This window comes from Thermobia domestica, chromosome 3, assembly GCF_964235325.1.
Source record: "Thermobia domestica chromosome 3, izTheDome1.hap1.1, whole genome shotgun sequence".
NCBI lineage: Eukaryota > Metazoa > Arthropoda > Insecta > Zygentoma > Lepismatidae > Thermobia > Thermobia domestica.
In genome coordinates, this window is record NC_137456.1 from 330,468,227 (window position 1) to 330,487,788 (window position 19,562).

The window sequence follows — 19,562 nt, forward strand, 5'->3', positions numbered from 1 at the left end:
CGACTACCCTCTCTAAACCGCAGACCTCGCTATAAACGACTTTTACCTTTTGCCGCACTTACAGGAACACCTAGGAGGCCGTTCTTTTGCTTCAGATGAGAAGGGGAAACATTGGTGTCCGTTATTCAGAGGTTTTACTGTACCTGTTTTCTATTGCGATAAATTATCTTTAAGATGAAAGTGACTATATTTTGAAACATAACAACTTTTGAACCACCAGACCGATCTCGCTAAAATTTCAACATAGATGAGGATTGGGTCTGGAATGTTTTTTATCATTTCACTTCGACGGTGCCACTTGAAGGAAGGAAGGAAGGGGTATATAATGAAAATAACCTATATTAGTGTCGAATCCATAGCTTTCGGGGTTACTGAAAGAACAGTGACATTTCTGATGCCGCTTAAATCCAAATTCAGAGCCGTAACTTGGTAGCGGGGAAGGGAGAAGATATATAAAAATGATAGAAAATGACCGATATTAGTGTCAAAACCATACTTTTTGGGGTCGCTGAGATGAACAGTGGTACACCCAATGCCGTTTAAGTCAAAATTCAGCGTCGTAACTTCAGGGAGGGGCAGTGCTGTGCCGTGGAAAATAAACGCCCGGACAGATAATCTGGCAAAAGGCCGGTGAGAGTATATGACAGTGTCCCCGTATACATGAGTGAGGTCAACAGGCCAGAAGCTATGCGTCCCCCATGGTTGGAAAAGAGTAAGAAATTTCAAAAATAAACCCTGCTTTTCTTGATTTTGAGCACATTTTTAATTTTTCCTTCCATTTTATGTATGTGTATACGTATTTTCCTAACATCAGTAACATTATAGCATTTCCTAAAGCAGGAAGATAATTTAAGTACATACTAATAACTTTTCCTCTCTCTTTTATTTCTTCTTATCTTTTCCTGTTCCTATCGAATTTGCGCGCCCGGGTCGTCGCTCCACGGCACAACACTGCTGAGGGCTAAGGGGCTGATATAAAAATGATCGAAAGTAACCGATATTAGTGTCGAATCCATAGTTTTCACTGTCGCTGAGGTGAACAGTGACACTTCCAATGCCATTTAAATACAAATTCAGTCACCATTAATATTCCTGAAGGGGGAGTGTGACATGTAAAAGTAGTTTAATAATTCTGATACTAATGTCGAATTCTTAGTTTTTGTGGTCCCTAAGTTCATTGGTGACAGTTTTTTGCCCTTTATGTCCAAAATGAAACGTATTCTCAACGTGCGAAGAACGGATATTTTGATAGTCTTTAATAATAAGGAACGGAAATTTCACATGTTAAATTCTTAAAATTTACGTACTTGTATGTGTAAATAAGATCATCTCTCTTTTTTAGTTGTTCATAAAATATACAAATAATAAAGAGAGATTTTTACCAGAAATCATAAAACTAAAAAGCAAAATTAAAATATGTTGCTTTAAGCATTTTTCCTGCTAGCGAAACATACTGTATATATGCTGTGGACATGTTACAGCAAATTAGATTGGCATCAGGCGAAGAAATAATTTTTAAATTATATTTTCTGGTTTTCGCCAATATTTCCGAACAAAAGACTTTCTCTAATGGATTCAAAATTTCGGGAAATTTTAGACAGCACATCTCCATAAAATATATACTTGATTTTAACATAACGGTATTATCTAAAATGATTCTGGCCCCGTTATTTTAACACTTCCCTGTCATAAAGCGGGAACTTCATAAGATTGCTCTAGATAATTTAAATGCGTCTATATTAATATATCTAACTAGGATTATATTTTAGTATCCTAATTTCCTGATTTTAATACAAGAAACATAAGTACTCAATGATCTCAACTGTAAACTAGGAAATATAAAATACTTTTCAGTTTAAAAGCATAATGTAGTAAAATATTCGAAAATTTCAATTTTTCCCAAGTTTTCCGTTTTTAAGCTCGGGAAAAACGGTAAAAACTAGTTTTTTACTCCACATTTCCGTTTTTTCCAGGCCTTCACAACACTAATCTAGAACTCCATTACCTAATTATTGAAGTAGTTTTATACAATTGCAATTCCAGAAAGAACATACAAAAATAATATTATTTGAATAATCTTTACGTTGGAATAGGAGATAGATCTTCTTCATATGTTTTATACAGTATAATGATTTGTTTAAACTCAGTTCTTAAAATTTCATTACAATAGACTGCTTCATTTCCTTCTCTGTAAGTGAACCCTCTTTTATCAGTGACTTCCAGCACTTCAATAATTCGATGCATTACCAGTCTGTTCTCCTCAACCTGATACAGCCATGTTTTGTCTGTCCAACAGAAAGTAGTTTCCTAACACTACGTTCTCTTTCGTTAGATACGTAAGCATCCACGCTGGTCTGATGTATTTTGGAACACTCGTGTTGTCTTAGCTGCTTATAAGAATGTCTAATGATACGTTCGTCACGCACAGAACCTTTAAGAAATGTGTTCGTTCGATCTGCAGAGTAAGCTGTGCGAATGGTGCAAAAAAGCATTTTGAGGAGGATAATATGAAGGTTCTAGGTGAATACCGCTTAAACAATAACAGCGGTGAACAAAAACAGCGCAACAAATACCGCGTGGACAAAAACCGCGCAAGGACAAAAACCGCGCAAGAACAAAAACCGAACATGCAAATACCGCGTGGACAAATACCGCGAAAGGACAAAAACCGCGCAAGAAAAAAAACCGCGCATGCAAATAACGCGTGGACAAAAACCGCGCAAGGACAAAAACAGCGCATGCAAATACCGCGTGAACAAAAAACCGCGCATGCAAATACCGCGTGGACAAAAACCGCGCAAGGACAAAAACAGCGCATGCAAATACTGCGTGGACAAAAACAGCGCAGGAACAAAAACCGCGCAAGGCAAAAACAGCGCATGCAATTACAGCGTGGCCAAAGACAGCGCATTGCCATAATATGCACAGGTGCTGGAAGGTAAGAAAACGGCAGAAGGACTTTAGAGTATGTTTGACACACTTCCCACCAATGCACTTGGTTGGTTTATAAAGTATTTCCTGCTACTACTCACGTGAACTTTTTAATCCAATAGACGTCTTATTGCTTTAGTCGTGTAGGTGACGTTAGTTGTCAGCCAGCCCGTCAAATGAAGTCATTGCTGTTTGGTGCGTATTTGCAAGGTATGATTAATGGGGGTCTTAGAGGGGCTGTAGCCCCGAGTCTCCACTCTGATCACGATACAATCATCATCAGATAAAGAATTATACAATATACAATCATCAACAGAAGATAAAATATGACCACAAATATGAAATATATTCCCTTAACTTTCATACTGTACTTTCACAGGAATGTATTTATTAGGCGACGTCAGCAGGGGTCACATACTTTTTCTAGCCCTGGTCCTCCAGATGGGTTAATCCGGCCATGTGTATTTGGAATGTTTAGTTGCCACAATCGGGGAAATGTGTTACCGTGATTTGTCAGAGGAGTGGCGTTTTGCTGTTTTCTAGCGAATTGTAACTTTCAACTCAACCCTGGCGTAGCAACAAGGCATTGCAGAGAGATCCATCCTTTAAGCAGGAAGCGTGCAAAGTAAAAACAAACGTACTCTAGATGAGGACCGAATTTCTGTTTGAAGTAAAACAGATTCACGAATATTAAGGATAGTTTATAACTAAGACACGGATTTTTGTTTTTACATTTTTTCTTTGTATATACGTTGGTGAAAATCAGAAATTTTGGAAAATTACGATGTGAGGAGCCACATAAATAAAAATCACGTTACATTTTTTTTACATATTTTGAAGTCTGTTACATATTTTGCATCTACTGTACATAATCTTACATTTTGCTTACGCACCTACATAATTTCGAATTAATTAACTACGAGACTCCAAATAAAAGGACAGCAGAAGTGAAACAATAAGTATTACTAATAATTTACACTTACGGAAATTTCATTTTGCATCTTTATTTAAGGCAGAAACAAATAGTTAGAGTTCGATATATAAAAATTCTGCACAACTTTGCAATGAAATATCATTTTATGTCGTCTTAACTGGTTTTTCCAATGATTATCCTTGGTCTTAAGGCAAATGCTGGGATGGTGCCTTGTTGAGTCCAGGGTAGATATCTTCCAATTTCTTAGATAAATTCCTCAGGGCAGTAAATGAAGGTTGTATTATTATTAGTAGTAGTAGTAATATTAATATTAATATTATTATGTGATTTCTATTTTCTTGGAACACATTTTCGTTTGTTCCCTGTGAAAATTTGAACTGTCTGTGGCAAGTTAGTGATAATAATTTTGCAGTTGTGCATAATTTTTCAAGCAACCTAGAATAAGGAACTGGAACATAAATAAATGACACTGAATAACTGACGCAGAAATGAAATACACTTGAAAATATGTTCACATACTTTTACGTATGTTAATCATTTTTTACATATTTACAATTGCCTAACTAAGGGCGCATGGACCTCTTCGCAAAAATATTAAAAGGGACTCTCCTTCCAAGTTCATCAAGCCACCTAAAATTTATAGAAAATACAGTTTTGACTTACGATGTTCCATCTAGTCAGTTACTACTTGTTTATATTATGAAAAAATTGCGAACTAAAAAATATCAACAGAAACAGATTTTTCCTAAATAAATTAGAATAAAATGTTCGGAAGTAATATATCAAAACCCATCAACATTTCCGGAACCTGCTCACAATTTTTCAAACCGAGAAACCATTTGGAAGAGAGATTCGTTGATTACTTTGTCAATATCAACATTCTAACTTTCTTACCTTTCAATGTTCAAGATTATAAAAAACCTCAACCATCTACGAATAGATATTGGCTAGTCGGAACATTATGACCACCTACTTAATATTTCAGGTGGTCTACCTTTGGTTCGCAGGACAGCAGCAATTAAGTTTGGGACGAAAACAGTGAGACCTTGGTAGATGGTTGGAAGCACTGCACACTACATCTGCACATACAAGCAGAGCCCTGCACGAGCCAGGCGCTCCCGTTTGACCCGGCGGATTACCCGGCCCGGCCCTGCCTGTTTCAGGAAATATCAAATTATTTCAAGTAATATCAAACTGAACCGGACCGGGCACATTCCGGGTCGGACAGAAATGCTGTAAGGCCGAACCGAACACATGTATTTCCGGGCCAACCCGGCCCAAACACTCCGAGAGACGGATCGGAAACTAATATTGTCAGCCTATGTTAATCATAATGTGTTTGGAAAACTGACTCATTATTCAAGTACTACTACAAAGCACTACTACTCTGCAAAGTACTACTACTATTACTACTACTATTATTACTTCTTCTACTACTACTACTTCTACTAATACTACCACAAACCACTCCTAATACTACAACAACTGCTACGACTTCGCGTCAGAGTTGACATGTCTGGTGGTACCGAATTTAACTTCTAATTACAGAAAAAACGGAGAAATGCGAGTTATTATGGGCGATCTGCGTAGAATGTGAACCGATGCTTGATCTACGAGGGACAACGATGGCTCAGTAGGTAAATCACTCACATCTGGTGCTAGAGGTCGTCGGATCAATCCCAGCTCGTGCTATGTGAGCTTTGTGGTGGACAAACACCGTGTGCGTGGGAGACCCGTTTCCCACCACTGTTTTCATTCCACTAATTCCTCCCATCATTATCCATACGGCCTGAGCTGTAGCTACCTAAAGAACGTATGATAAAGTCAAGTACTTGACCTACTAAGTAGAATTTGGTACTCTACCATTAGACCACGGAGGTCAAATCCGTGAACTGGCGTGCTCATAAGAATAAATTTCTACTAATGTTCAATTAGCAAGGCAAACACCAAATGTTGTTACATGATCCTGTATTGTTTATAGTATAATACTACAAATATAACAAAATATAATGATCAAATAAATCACCAAGACGCCGGGTCCATTAGGTGTTCCTGGAACGGTTGCTCAGTGGTTGAGCGTTCACCTCTGGTGTATGGTTGCCCTGACTCAGTAGGTGGCTCAGTAGGTAAATCACACATCTGGTGCTAGAGGTCGTCGGATCAATCCTAGCTCTCACGAAGTGAACTTTGTGGTGGACAAACACCGTGTAGAGGGTTTTCTCGGTGTTCTCCCGTTTCCTCCTACGTTATTCATTCCACCATTTCATTTATTTCTCATCATCACCGTCTCCTTTACCCTAGTCGGCATAATTTTGAGACGTAAAGCTCACAGATTTCATTTACATTGTTTTGTTTTCGTATTACTAGTAATAGCAGTAGTGGTATTCGCTGTCGTATTAGTATTGTAATGAGTAGTAGCAGTAGTGGTAGTAGTAATAGTAGTAGTAGTGGCAGCAATAGTGGAATTAGCACTAGCATGCGTAATCGTAATAGCACTAGCATGCGTAGCAATAGTAGTATTAGCTGTAGTAGTTGTAATATTAGTACTACATATCGTTTTTAGCAGTTTTACATATCTTCTCTTTTACTCGTAATGCACTAATGAGTGTAGTATAATGCTTTTACGTCCATGAGCTGTATTATTGTATAATAAACGTGGCTGGACAGAGTAAGCACAGATAACAAATAGACAGACAGAATAGGGATATAGAAAACAAACCTTGGGTAACCTTCCACACGATTTTCCCATTCGAGAAAGGACAAATAGACATTGCAATATTATGACGACACATTTCTCATTTTCCATTGCATATTAAAGAATTGATTTGACTTATCAGACTTAGTTTTTTTTTCAGACAGGTTACGAATGTCGAGCCGGGCACAGAATATAGATCCATTTGGCCTGGGTTGTCTTCGGGCCTGGGTTTGCAGGGCTCTGGTGAACTCGGCACTCTCGCTCAATCGGGCTCGGGCTGAATAATTGAGCACGAACTAGAGTGAGCCCGAGCCTCAATGATATAAATAAGCGCGAGTCCGAGTGAGCGTGAGCCCAGTCGAGAGAAGTGAATGCGAGACCGAATGAGCGTGAGCCCAGTTGTGAGAAGAGATCGCGAGCCTCAGTGAGCGCAAGCTCAGTTGAGAGAAGTGAGCACGAGTCTGAGTGAACGCGAGGTCACTTAGGATTATTGAGGGCGTGCCCATTCGGGAGAATTGAATGCGAGCCCGGGTGAGCGCGAGCCTAGTTTCTGAAAGTGATCGCGAGCCCCACTGAGCTCGAGCTAAGTTGAGAGAAGTGATCCCGAGCGCGAGCCCAGTTGAGGGAAGTAAGCGTGAGCCTGAGTGAGCGCGATCTCAGTTGAGAGAAGTGAACTCAAGTCCAAGTGAACTCGAGCTGACTTACGTTTAGTGAGCGCAAGCCCATTCGAGAGAATTGAGTGCGACCTCGGGTGAGCGCGAGCCCAGTTCGGGGAAGCGATCGTGAGCCCAGTTGAGGGAACTGATGGCGAGCTCGAGCGATGTTGATGAAAATGAGCGCGAGCCCGAGTGAGTTCGAGCTCAGTTGAGAGGAGTGAGCATAAGTCCGAGTGAGCGAGAGCCCAGTAGAAAGAGGTGAGCGCAAGCCCAAGTATTCGCGAGCGCGAGTGATTATGAGAACAGTTGAGGGAAATGGTCGGAAGCGCGAGCCGAATTGAGATAAGTGATCGCGAGCCCGAGTGAGTACGAGCCCAGTTGAAAAGAATAAGCTCGAGCGCTAGCGAGCTTAGTGTAAAATGTTTTTTGTCCATGGGCTGTTTTCGCTCACGTGGAATTTGCGTGCGCTGTTTTTGTTCTTGCGCGGTTTTTGTTCATGCGCTGTTTTTGTGCTTGCGCGGTTTTTGTCCATGCGCTGTTTTTGTCCTTATACCTATTTAACTGGGAAGAGTGCCTATGCAACCTGAAACACAGTAAAGACATTTGGGTTGTCAAACTTAAGATACTTCTATATGAAAATTATTATATAAATGTTCAATTATGATACAATATAAGCATAAAAATATTACGTACTCTATATTATGCTTTTGTAAATAGTATACTTATATAGTATATTAATTTGGGGTGCTGCTTACCCTGTTCTATTAAAACCTTTGATGGTTCAAGAAAATAACATAGTAAGAATATGTATAAAACATGGACTTGACAGTAGACTAGATTAGGGTTGCCAGACATCCCGGTTTTCCGGGACAGTCCCGGGTTTCAATGATAGAATTAACTGTCCCGAAAAAGGCTATTGGGACGCCTGTTTGTCCCGGTTTTGGTTCTTCACATTGAAAAAAGTAACGCGCAAGAAATAGTATGTCCCAGCTAAAAACGAAAGGTTTTCGGAAGATTTGTGTAGCCAATTAATTTTACTAAACAAACAACCAGGAGTTTGAAATTCACATCAACTCTTTCGTCCTATAAGTTTCGACAATACAGAGGGGGACAATTGGATTTTTAAAAATATTCAAGAGGGGTCATATTTCGTCCTGTCTGCTGTCTTCTGAGGCTCAATTTTACAACAGTGACGACGCTAACTTTAATTCCTTAGGGGGCAAAGGAGAGACAGAGATATTTTTGGGGGGCGGCTATTTTTGCATACCAAAAATGATAGTTTTTGTTTGACTTAAATTACAGCGCAACGTGTATTATGTTGTTGTTTTCATATTATATAATTATAAATTAAATTTATTTCAAATAAAATTTGCAATTTACAAATAAGGTAAAACCTACATATAAAATATTCGATTCTGGTTGTGAAAATATTGATATTTTAACCAGGGTCGGATTAAGGAGGAGTTAGGTGACTATAATCCCCGGACGTACAGGTGGACAGGGGCTTCCACCCTGATCAAAATTTCAACTAGCTATCCTTAAAGAATCATAAAGATACAAAAATCTTCATAAAATAGAATATGACCAAATATATGAAACATATTCCCTTATCTTTCCTACTGTACACTCATGTTCAAAATTATGTCGCATATCTATAAATGTGTTGTAGGAATATAATTTGATAACGAATTCACCCTGTATTTCTTACAATGTTCGTATGTGTATAATCGGAAAGGACATGTATGTGATAAATTTCAAATCAAAAGAGTAGTAAATAAGAACAATAAAACTAAAATAAAACTTTCTTCCCCATTTAGCAATATTTGGTTTTACTCATTCTAATTTTCGTATTTATACTTCTTTTCCTATGAAATTTACCACAAATAGACATTTCCCGATTATACAATAGTATCAGTATTAAAAGTACTGTACAAAATCAATATCAAATTATATTCTAACAAGAAGACAGTTATAGATATGCGACAATTATTTTGGACATGAAAGTACTTTCACAGAAATGTGTTAGGTGAAGCCGGCAGGGCCCACCTATTTTTTCTAGTTCCTGGCCTCCAAATAGGTATGAATGTGCACGAGACAAGATTTGTGGCTCTCTCGTCTCGAAAATGTGCTGTTTCGACTCGAAAAATGTATATTTTTCTATTGGAAGAGCCGTGTCTCGACTCGAACTTTGTCCTGTCTCGACTAGCCTCGTGCGCATCAATACGGAAATAGGTTAATACAGCCCTGATTTTAACATATTACAGTGGTTCGAATTCCACGTTAAATAGTCCGTATGAATTTTATGTAGCCTCGGTGCTGAGAAAGACACTAAACTCCTATTTAAAAAACTTAATTGAAGATACCTTAGTGAACCTATATTAAACTGATTACACCACCAAACCTTAAAGAAGTTCGAAAAACTGTTTCGTATAAAATTTACGTATTTTCCCCCTTAGAACCCGAATCTGCAATTAAAATGATGGAGTTCCCATATCTATTTTCAGTTTCGCCCCTAAGTGGGGAAGCAGAGGTTAATTTTAGCATACGTAAATTTCTCCCTGCCAAATATTAACTTTGTATTTCGTAGTTCTTTTTTGAGTTCTTCGCTCACGATATTTTGCAATATGAAGTAACAAAATTCACCCCAATGTGGCGTCGTAAATCGTATCTCATCATATTTTCCCCCAACAACTCAGCTTCTGTAGTATCTATACGGTACCAACTATCATGAACTATTCTTATGAAAGTTTGCAATATTTAGTGCTTCTTTCATCGCAAGCAAAATGGACCTCCTGTTTCTATCTCACATTTTGAAGTTGGCCGCCCCCAATAGAGGTATTCACGAGAAACCATTGTTTTCGAAAATTGCGCCGTTTGTTTCCTCATGTTCACTTTCTTTCTTCGCTTTAGTTTCAAACAATTATTTACTATCCTCACATTGAAGTATTATTGAGGTCGTCTAGCTCTCAAACGGAAAGAGACATGACAAAGTGTTTCCTCTCCAAGTTGTTCAAAATTTAGTGATTGTTTCAATGGGGGCAAAATAAATTCCTGTTTCCATTTAAAATTTTGAACTTGTTCCCCCATAGAGAAATTCCTGAGACTCTCCTGATGTCAGAAACATCACCATACGAATTCAGCATATGCAATTTGGTATTTGTTTTCAAAGATTTCTGTACACTAGAACCTGAGTTAAGGTCATGTTACGGATTTCGTGAATCACCCTGTATAGCCTGAGAGGATGCCCCGGTTTTTCGTTTACAAAATCTGGCAACCCTAGACTAGATAGACTCTATGACCAATTTTCAGTGTTACCACTTTCAAAATTATATTCGCAGAACGTATTAACATATGTTAAAAAGAATAGAAACAACTGGGACGGAATAAAACATGTACATAACCAGAAATATGTCAAACAAAAATTTAGAAATTAAAGCAACGAGTAAATCTATAACTCAATATCAAACATATTACAGAGCTCCGATGATCTATAATGAACTCCCACTCCGAATCAAAGAGGAAAGTAATTTTAAAGTGTATAAAAGGTTAATTTTACAGTGGTTAAAATAATCCAAAATTATTTTTAAAAAAATTTGTTAACTAAAGGTAAGAATTATAAACCTTATATGTTGCGGTAAGAAAATAAAACACTAGAATCAGCCTCACACACAAGCTTTTGATTATGTGAGCCATTTTTTTTATTCTTTACACAAGAAATTCAAAAATTTTCGCAATATAGAAATAAGTGCACTGAATTAATCTGCCCGACACCGGAAGATAGGTTTTGAAGAATATAGGATGAAAATAAATGTTAGAAAGACAAAAGCCATGGTGATGGAATGAAGGGGTCTGTGTCAAATATAAAAGTAGGAGGGGAGAAAATAGAACAAGTGAATATTTTTCGATATCTGGGTAGTATTCTTAGTAATAACATAAAGTGCGAACGTGAAATAAAAGCAAGGATAGGAATGGCGAAAGAAGCCTTTAGGAGGAAGAAAAGTCTGTTATGTGGGACCTTGGAGAAAGAGTTGAGAAAAAACTCATAAAATGCTTCGTGTGGAGTGTTGTACTGTATGGGGCGGAAACGTGAACATTACGTAAAGGTGATGAAAATCGACTGGAATCCTTCGAAATGTGGATGTGGAGAAGAATGGAAAGAATTAGTTGGGTCGAGCGCAAAACGAATGAGAGAGTGTTAGAAATGGTGGTTGAGAAAAGAACGCTTTTAGATATTATTAGGAAGAGGAAGAGAAGCTGGTTGGGGCATTGTCTAAGAAGAGATTGTATCATGAGGGACGTCCTAGAGGGTATGATGTCGGGAAAGAGAGGGAGGGGGCGAAGGAGACTACAATTAATGGATGATATAAAAGCAGAAAGATCATACGCGAAGACTAAGAAGTTAGCGGAGGACCGTGGAGCATGGAAGCTTCTCAGCTGCGGCAAGTGACCTGCCAATAAAGGCAGAATACCTATGATGATGCTGATGATGACACTGGAAAATAGACATGACTTCTGGAAGTTCGAAGTAATGTCATCTCTGAATGCCGGGTACGTTAAACTCTATTAATAAAGGGAATTTAGGAAGCCCGATTTCCTTTGGAGAATTAATAACACTTGCAAGTAGGAAATTTGTCTTGTTGATTTCTGTAGCATTTTACTTTTCCTTAATCTTTTACTTTATTCCATTAATATTTTGTATATTGTTATTTTTAATTTAATATGTTTACGTATTTTTAAGTATATGCTTTAATATATTGGATAAACACAATATATTAAATTTTCTTCTTTCTTTAAATAAATAAAATAAAAATTCTTCCTTTTTCTGCTGTAATCGTTCCTGACTCTTGCTAAGCACATTTATAAAAATGGTAAACAGTCTGTACCAGTGGTTCTCAACCTAATTCCTATCTTGACCCGCTCGTGTGAGTGCAAGTCCGAGTAGGTACGAGCCCAGTCAAGAGAAGTGAGCGCGAGCACGAGTGATTGAGAAAACAGTCGAGGAAAGTGGTCGGAAGTTCGAGCCCAATTGAAGTAAGTGATCTCAAGCACAAGCCAGCGGGAGCCCAGTTGAAAAAAGTGAGCTCGAGCGCGAGCGAGCTTAGTACAAAATGTTCATCTGTGTTTTTTTCCATGGGCTGTTTTCGGTCACGTGGCATTAGCATGTGCTATTTTTGCCCTTCCACGGTTTTTGTCCATGCACTGTTTTTGTCCTTATACCGGTTTAACTAGGAAGAGTGCCTGTCAATTATACCACCTGAAACACAGTAAAGACATTTGGGTTGTCAAACTTACGGGACTTATGCTGTAATTGTTCCTGACTCTTGTTTCTTAACGATGTCTATAAAAATTGTAAAGTCTGTGGCAGTGGTTCTCAACCTAATGAGCGCGAGGTGAGCGCGAGCTCAAGTGACCGCGAGCGCGAGTGATTGCGAGAACAGTCAAGGGAAATGGTCGGAAGCTCGAGCCCAATCAGGTAAGTGATCGGAAGCCTGAGTGAGCGCGAGCTCAGTTAAAAGGAGTGAGCTCAAGTTGGAGCGAGGTTAGTTCAAAATATTCATCTATGGTTTTTGTCCATGGCTGCTGTCTGTTTTCGTTCACGCGGTATTTGCATGAGCGGCTTTTGTTCATGCGCTGCTTTGTCCACGCGGTATTTGCATGCGAGGATTTTGTCCTTGCGCGGTTTTTGTCCTTACGCGGTTTTTGTCAACGCAGTATTTGCAATCGCGGTTTTTGTTCTTGCGCGGTTTTTGTCCTTGCGCGGTTTTTGTCCTTGCGCGGTTTTTGTTTACGCGGTATTTGCATGCGCGGTTTTTGTTCTTGCGCGGTTTTTGACCTTGCTCGGTTTTTGTCCATACGCTGTATTTGTCCATGCGCTGTTTTGACCGGATACCAATATGAGAGCCAAGCCCTATTGGTGCCATCTTCTCGTTTATAAGTAAACTCAGGATTAAAGAGTATGTTTTATTCTGGTTGATGGAATGGAATTCAAAACTTGTGGATAGCATCCATTTGCGTCCGTATGAGAGAGATCGTTGCTCCGTCCCTTGCTGCATCACGCTTTTCAATGTTTTCACTGACTCAGAATCGGCATCACAGGAACTGGAGCTTTTCTGTTCATTTTTTTCTTTGACGGCAGCAATTATAGCTAACGTTGGAAGCGGACTAATATCAAGGTTCGCAGAAGTGGAATCCTCTCGTTTATTTTCCACTCTGACAGTGACATTCGTAGCATATGAGGTAGGATCGCTAACTTCAATACTGTGTTCAGTCTGTTGACAGTTAGTAGTTGATAGTCTTGCAGGTTTGGAGGCACTAAATAGTTATATGATCTTCTCTGCAGGGATCAGCATCAGCTTCTAATAACTTTGCTTTCTTTCCACACCACGGCATCGATTTTCACGATTTAAAGTTTGGTCCATTCAGTCCAAAATTTTCTTTTATATCTTTGATCTTGCGGGCGATTCATTGAGGGGGCATGGAAAGAAAGCCGGTGGCCCTATCCACCTCTGATTGATAAAGTTGCTAACTATTAATGTTATTATTAATATATTTTTATTATAGGAACTTAGTTTCGACATTATTATACAGAGCGTTCGAAGTAAGAGGAAACCTGATAAAGTCGGCAGATAGTTCGTAATGTGCCTATTAATAAAGGGTCATAGCTCACCATTCTGTTATCGTTGATATCGACTCCTCAAGATAGCAACAAGTAACCACAAATGTACAGTTAATCTAGGCACAGTAAGGTAGTGTATACAAAAACTCTTCAGGTGTGTAGAATTTAAGTGTTATAATGTGAACTATTTTACCATCGAGACAAACACTACCTCTCAATGCTAAAAGATTTACCCATCTGAAAGATGTAAATAAATGCTTGTTTGTGATTGTCTAAAATTAAAAAATGTAAAAAAAATGCGTTTCCCTCATTAGTGGAATGTCTGTTCACGATATCCAAATGGAACTTGTATATATATATATTGTTTTATTTGACGTGTTTCTTTTCTTAGCAGATTTCCAATAACTATTTGTCAAGGTACTCAGAGCTGAAATATATCATTCTTCTTTCTTCTTTGGTAGCACATTGAGTCATGTCCCCATAGAACAACTTGCTGATTACATCCCTGAATGAATATGGGTTGGTTTGTACATACGTTGTGTTTTGTGTACCACCTTAGTAGTATAGCTATATACGCTGATTTTCTTATTTTTATTTTGTATTTTTTTTTTTTTTGTTATATATATCGATTCTATTCCAACACACTCCAAATGGCTCTAGGACATTTTGGTGCAGAACGTTTCGGTGTGAGGACGTTTGGCTGTAAGGGATGTTTTGGTGTAAAAATCTTTAAGAGTATTAATTACACGCTAGTAATGAACAAAAAGGGAGAACTAGTTCACGTAGAAAAATTTCATTTTTTTCATAAAAAAAAGAAAAGTACTTTGAATTTTGTGAACTTGCACTTGAAGTGACGTAGTGTAGTTACCGTGCGAAAGCTTGAACTGGTTAAAATATTTTAAGGAAATTAAAGAATTATATTGGAAGTCTTGATGCTTCTTTACATCTATCCCTTACACCTAAATAATGATTATGGTTATGAAAACCATAATGACCTGCATTGATTGCTAATAAAGATGCTTTCTATAACTACCATCTATCGTTTTTCAATAAAATGCAATAATACTTCTGCACCTCTTTCCCTACCGAGGACGTAACTCTCTTCGGGTAGTAGCAGGTGCGTATCTAGAAATTTTCAATGGGGGTGGGCTGAAAGTTTATGGGCAAAACTGTATATATATATATATATATATATATATATATATATATATATATATAGAGAGAGAGAGAGAGAGAGAGAGAGAGAGAGATAAATAGATAGATAGATAGATAGATAGATAGATAGATAGATAGATAGATAGATAGATAGATAGATAGATAGATAGATAGATAGATAGATAGATAGATAGATAGATAGATAGATAGATAGATAGATAGATAGATAGGTAGGTAGGTAGGTAGACAGATATACATCCTCACGGCATTGTCAAGGCTTTATATTTGTATTTTACATTTAAAACTGCAACTGGGTGTTTCTTGCTGCCTTATACGGTTGTCCGATCATCACCCTTGATCTTTGCGTGCACAGTCATTCGAAGAACTGAAATAGTACTCTGTATACAAACAGTTTATAGTTGTGAACTCGGAAAGCCTGGTACTTCTGCTTGTCAAGGTCAAAAAGTGGGAGAAAAAATGATGTGTAGAATGTAAAGAGGGTGCAACAGTGACTGATATTTGTAAGAAACATACCATTTGTAGTTCGTGCACATTCCGCCTGTAGCGCTACTGTGGCACAGCGTATATTGTAACTGTATAACTCTTGTACACCGCTAGTAGGTCTATTGGCGTAAGTGACGACCGAAACTATGTTGCCAGCTCTGACTGCGATAAAGCGCTGCTGTGCTGCTTTTTCTTTTCTTTTTTCTCCTTTGTTATTTGTGAGACGCGAAACATGTTGTTTTTGCTTGTTGCACGCGCTGAACGGGTTCCACAAAAGAAGTATTTAAGAAGTTGACTACATATTCTTGTTTACGATAGAAATATGATAAATACTTTGAATTATAATACGGTTTTAAATTGATTAACTGTTGAAAAAATACGAAAATAAAGCTGTACTTGTAAATGTATATTAGACGAAGACGTAGCTAACGACAGTGTTGATTACAAATTTTCTCGTGGAAGAATTTCATTACACTAGAGGTGAAAAGCAGACGTCCATTTAGGCAGCCCCACCCCCAAATTTTCAGACTCAATGGGAAATGGTCTCAATCGTTCGTACAGAAATGTGCAGGCGAAATTTTCGTTTGTGCACAATTAGGGACGCCGCCAGAACGGAAACAAAGTGGGGGCTGTCTATATGGTAGTCCACCTACCATGTCCAATTCAATCACAAATTGTCGCAATCGTTTGTACATCGTTTGTACAGAAATGTGCAGGAGAAATTTTCGTTTGCACACAATTAGGGGCGTAGCCAGAACGAAAACAATGTGGGGGCTGTCTATATGGTAGTCCCCTCACCATGTCCAATTCAATCACAAATTGTCGCAATCGTTTCTATATTGTTTGTACAGAAATTTGCAAACATGGGTTCCGTTTGTACACAATTTGGGAAGCCGCCAGAACGAAAACAAAGTGGGGTCTGTCTAAGTGGTAGCCCCCCACCGTGTCCAATTCAATCACAAATGGTTGCAATCGCTTGTACATCGTTTGTACATAAATGTGCAGGCGAAGTTTCGTTTGTGCACAATTAGGGTCACCGCCAGAACGAAAACAAAGTGGGAAGCTGTCTAAATTGTAGACCCTCACCATGACCAATTCAATCACATTTTCTCGTAATCGTTTGTACAGAAATGTGGAGGCGTGATTTTCGTTTGTACACAATTAGGGACGCCGCCAGATCGAAAACAAAGTGGGGGCTGTCAAAATCGTAGCCTCCCACCCTGTCCAATTCAATCACAAATCGTCGCAATCATTGGTCATCGTTTGTACATAAATGTGCAGGCCAAATTTTCGTTTGTACACAATTAGGGGCGCCGCCAGAACAAGAACAGAGTGGGGAGCTGTCTAAATTGTAGCCCCCCACCATGTCCAATTCAATCACAAATTCTCGTAATCGTTTGTACATCGTTTGTAGAGAAATGTGCAGGCAAAATTTTCGTTTGAACACAATTAGGGACGCCGCCAGAACAAAAATAATGTGGGGGCTGTCTAAATGGTAGCCCCGCACCATGTCCAATTCAATCACAAATTGTCGCAATCGTTTATACATTCTTTGTACAGAAATGTGCAGCCGAAATTTTCGTTTGTACACAATTAGCGACGCCGCCAGAACGAAAACAATGTGGGGACTGGCAGAATGGTAGCCGCTCCACCATGTCCAATTCAATCACAAATTTTCGCAATTGTTTGTACAGAAATGTGCAGGCCAAATTTTCGTTTGTACACAATTAGGGGCGCCGCCAGAACGAAAACAAACCCAGACAGCAATTTAAACCTCCTGCAAGTTTGCCCAAACTTGCTGTTGCAGGTCAATTAGCTTGCCGCAAGCTCTACTATGCAAGCCAATTAGCTTGCTGCAAGCTTGTGGCAAGCTAGTTAGTTACAGCAGGGCAAGGTTTGCGTCAAGCTTGTCTTCAGAAGTGGAAAGCAAGTCAAATTATCTCAAACGTAAGACAAGTATAAGCGTAACTCATTAATGACAAGCTTTATTAAGCTTATTGCAAGCGAAAGTCACGCCAAACAAGCCATATGGAAGCTTGCGGTAAGCGAATTTACATAAAGCAGCAAGAATTCCTATATATCCGTCTTACTAAATCTATATTACAATATATTTTTCCCTCACCTTCCAATTTATTAAAGCAAATACACAGCCATGAAAACACCCACGGCTCCCATCTCCTTGTACAAAACATTAAAATAAATATAATTGTAACGGTTTTATTCTGATAAGCAACGCGCCGTTGCTTCTAACTAATATCCAATACTTCCTATGTTGGCCGCGAGTACTTGAAATTTCTACCTTTTTATATACAAACGCAGAAAAATGTTTACAGTTTAAACACAACGTTAAGTTTATATTAAAATATCTGCAACAATTCTGTATTCTTTCGCGAAATAAGTAGGATCAAATCTGCTGCCATTTATCTTCACATTTTTGCTTTATACATAAATGCTACAATTCGTTATGCCTCATGGTTACCGAAATAAAAGGAAATAAAGAGTTACATTATAGGTACGTGGGACTAGAGTACTAGACGGCACAATCCAAAAAAAAAAAATTAAGTTTGTCCTTTATTCAAGGTGAATGCTAAAAAGACGCTAACAACGCGAACACTATCTTGTCGCCGAAACTGAAGAGATCAGTGTCACGTGTTTTTTTCAGAACAACTGAAAATCCAACGCCCGCTGGCTTTTTACTTCAATCTAAAGAAGAGCGTCTCGCAAGTGAAGCATGGGTGCGCGCACTACAGCTTGCGCTAAGGAGAAATAAGCTTTTGTGTATAAGCCAAAGCGGAATAAAATCAAATAAAAACAACAGGCAAGCAAGCATGCTGTCTTGGAAGTGGGGGGCTGGCTACGTGGTAGCCCCACCATGTCCAATTCAATCACAAATTCTCGTAATCGTTTGTACATCGTTTGTACAGAAATGTGCGGGCGAAATTTTCGTTTGTACACAATTAGGGGCGCCGCCAGAACGAAAACAATGTGAGGGGCTGTCTAAGTGGTAGCTCTCATCACGTCCAATTCAATAACAAATTGACGCAATCGTTTTTACATCGTTTGTACAGAAATATGCAGGCCGGATTTTCGTTTGTACACAATTAGGGGCGCCGCCAGAACGAAAATAAAGTGGGGGCTGTTTAAGTGGTAGCTCTCATCACGTCCAATTCAATAACAAATTGACGCAATCGTTTTTACATCGTTTGTACAGAAATATGCAGGCCGGATTTTCGTTTGTACACAATTAGGGGCGCCGCCAGAACGAAAATAAAGTGGGGGCTGTTTAAGTGGTAGCCTCTCACCATGTCCAATTCAATCACAAATTGTCGCAATCGTTTGTACAGTAATGCACAGGCGAAAATTTTGTTTCTACGCTATCAGATGCGTCGACAGAACGAAAAGAAAGGGGAGCTGTCGAAGTGCAAGCCCCACCATGTTCGATTGAACCACAAATTGTCGCGATCATTTATACATAGTTTGTGCAGAAATGTGCTGGTAAAATTTTCGTTTGTACTAAATAATATACGGATGTGAGTATTTTTAATATTTTACCTAGAACTGAAGAAAAGAGATGAAGATTGTAATTATTGTAATTATGTATATATCTCGGGATTGCTCAAAGTTCGAGATATGAAAGTTGCTATTTCGACTTCTCATTTCAAATGTTAAACCAGTGTATCGTGTTTTAGCGTTTTTTGATACTCAACCTAAAAAGTAAGAAAGGGGGTGGGGCTACAGCTATTTATTACCGTTTTTGCTGTTTAGCGATCACCGTTAACCGGTTTGAATAACGATTGCTGAGATTGAAAATGGTGCATATTACACTAGTCGACAAAAAAATTCCTTTTCTCTGGCACACGGAAGAAAATACCTGATTCTAATAGAACTTTTCACGTAAAATTCGAATCTGCAATCAGTTTTTCTCCATCACCCTCAGTTTACCCATGACAGAGGGATTTTCGGGAAATATCACCTCAAATTTCCTTTTTCTTACCCTTTTCATACCTGTAGCTCGGGTACCTTAGGTATATAAACGCACAAATTATATTGTATGTTAGCTTCATTTATACT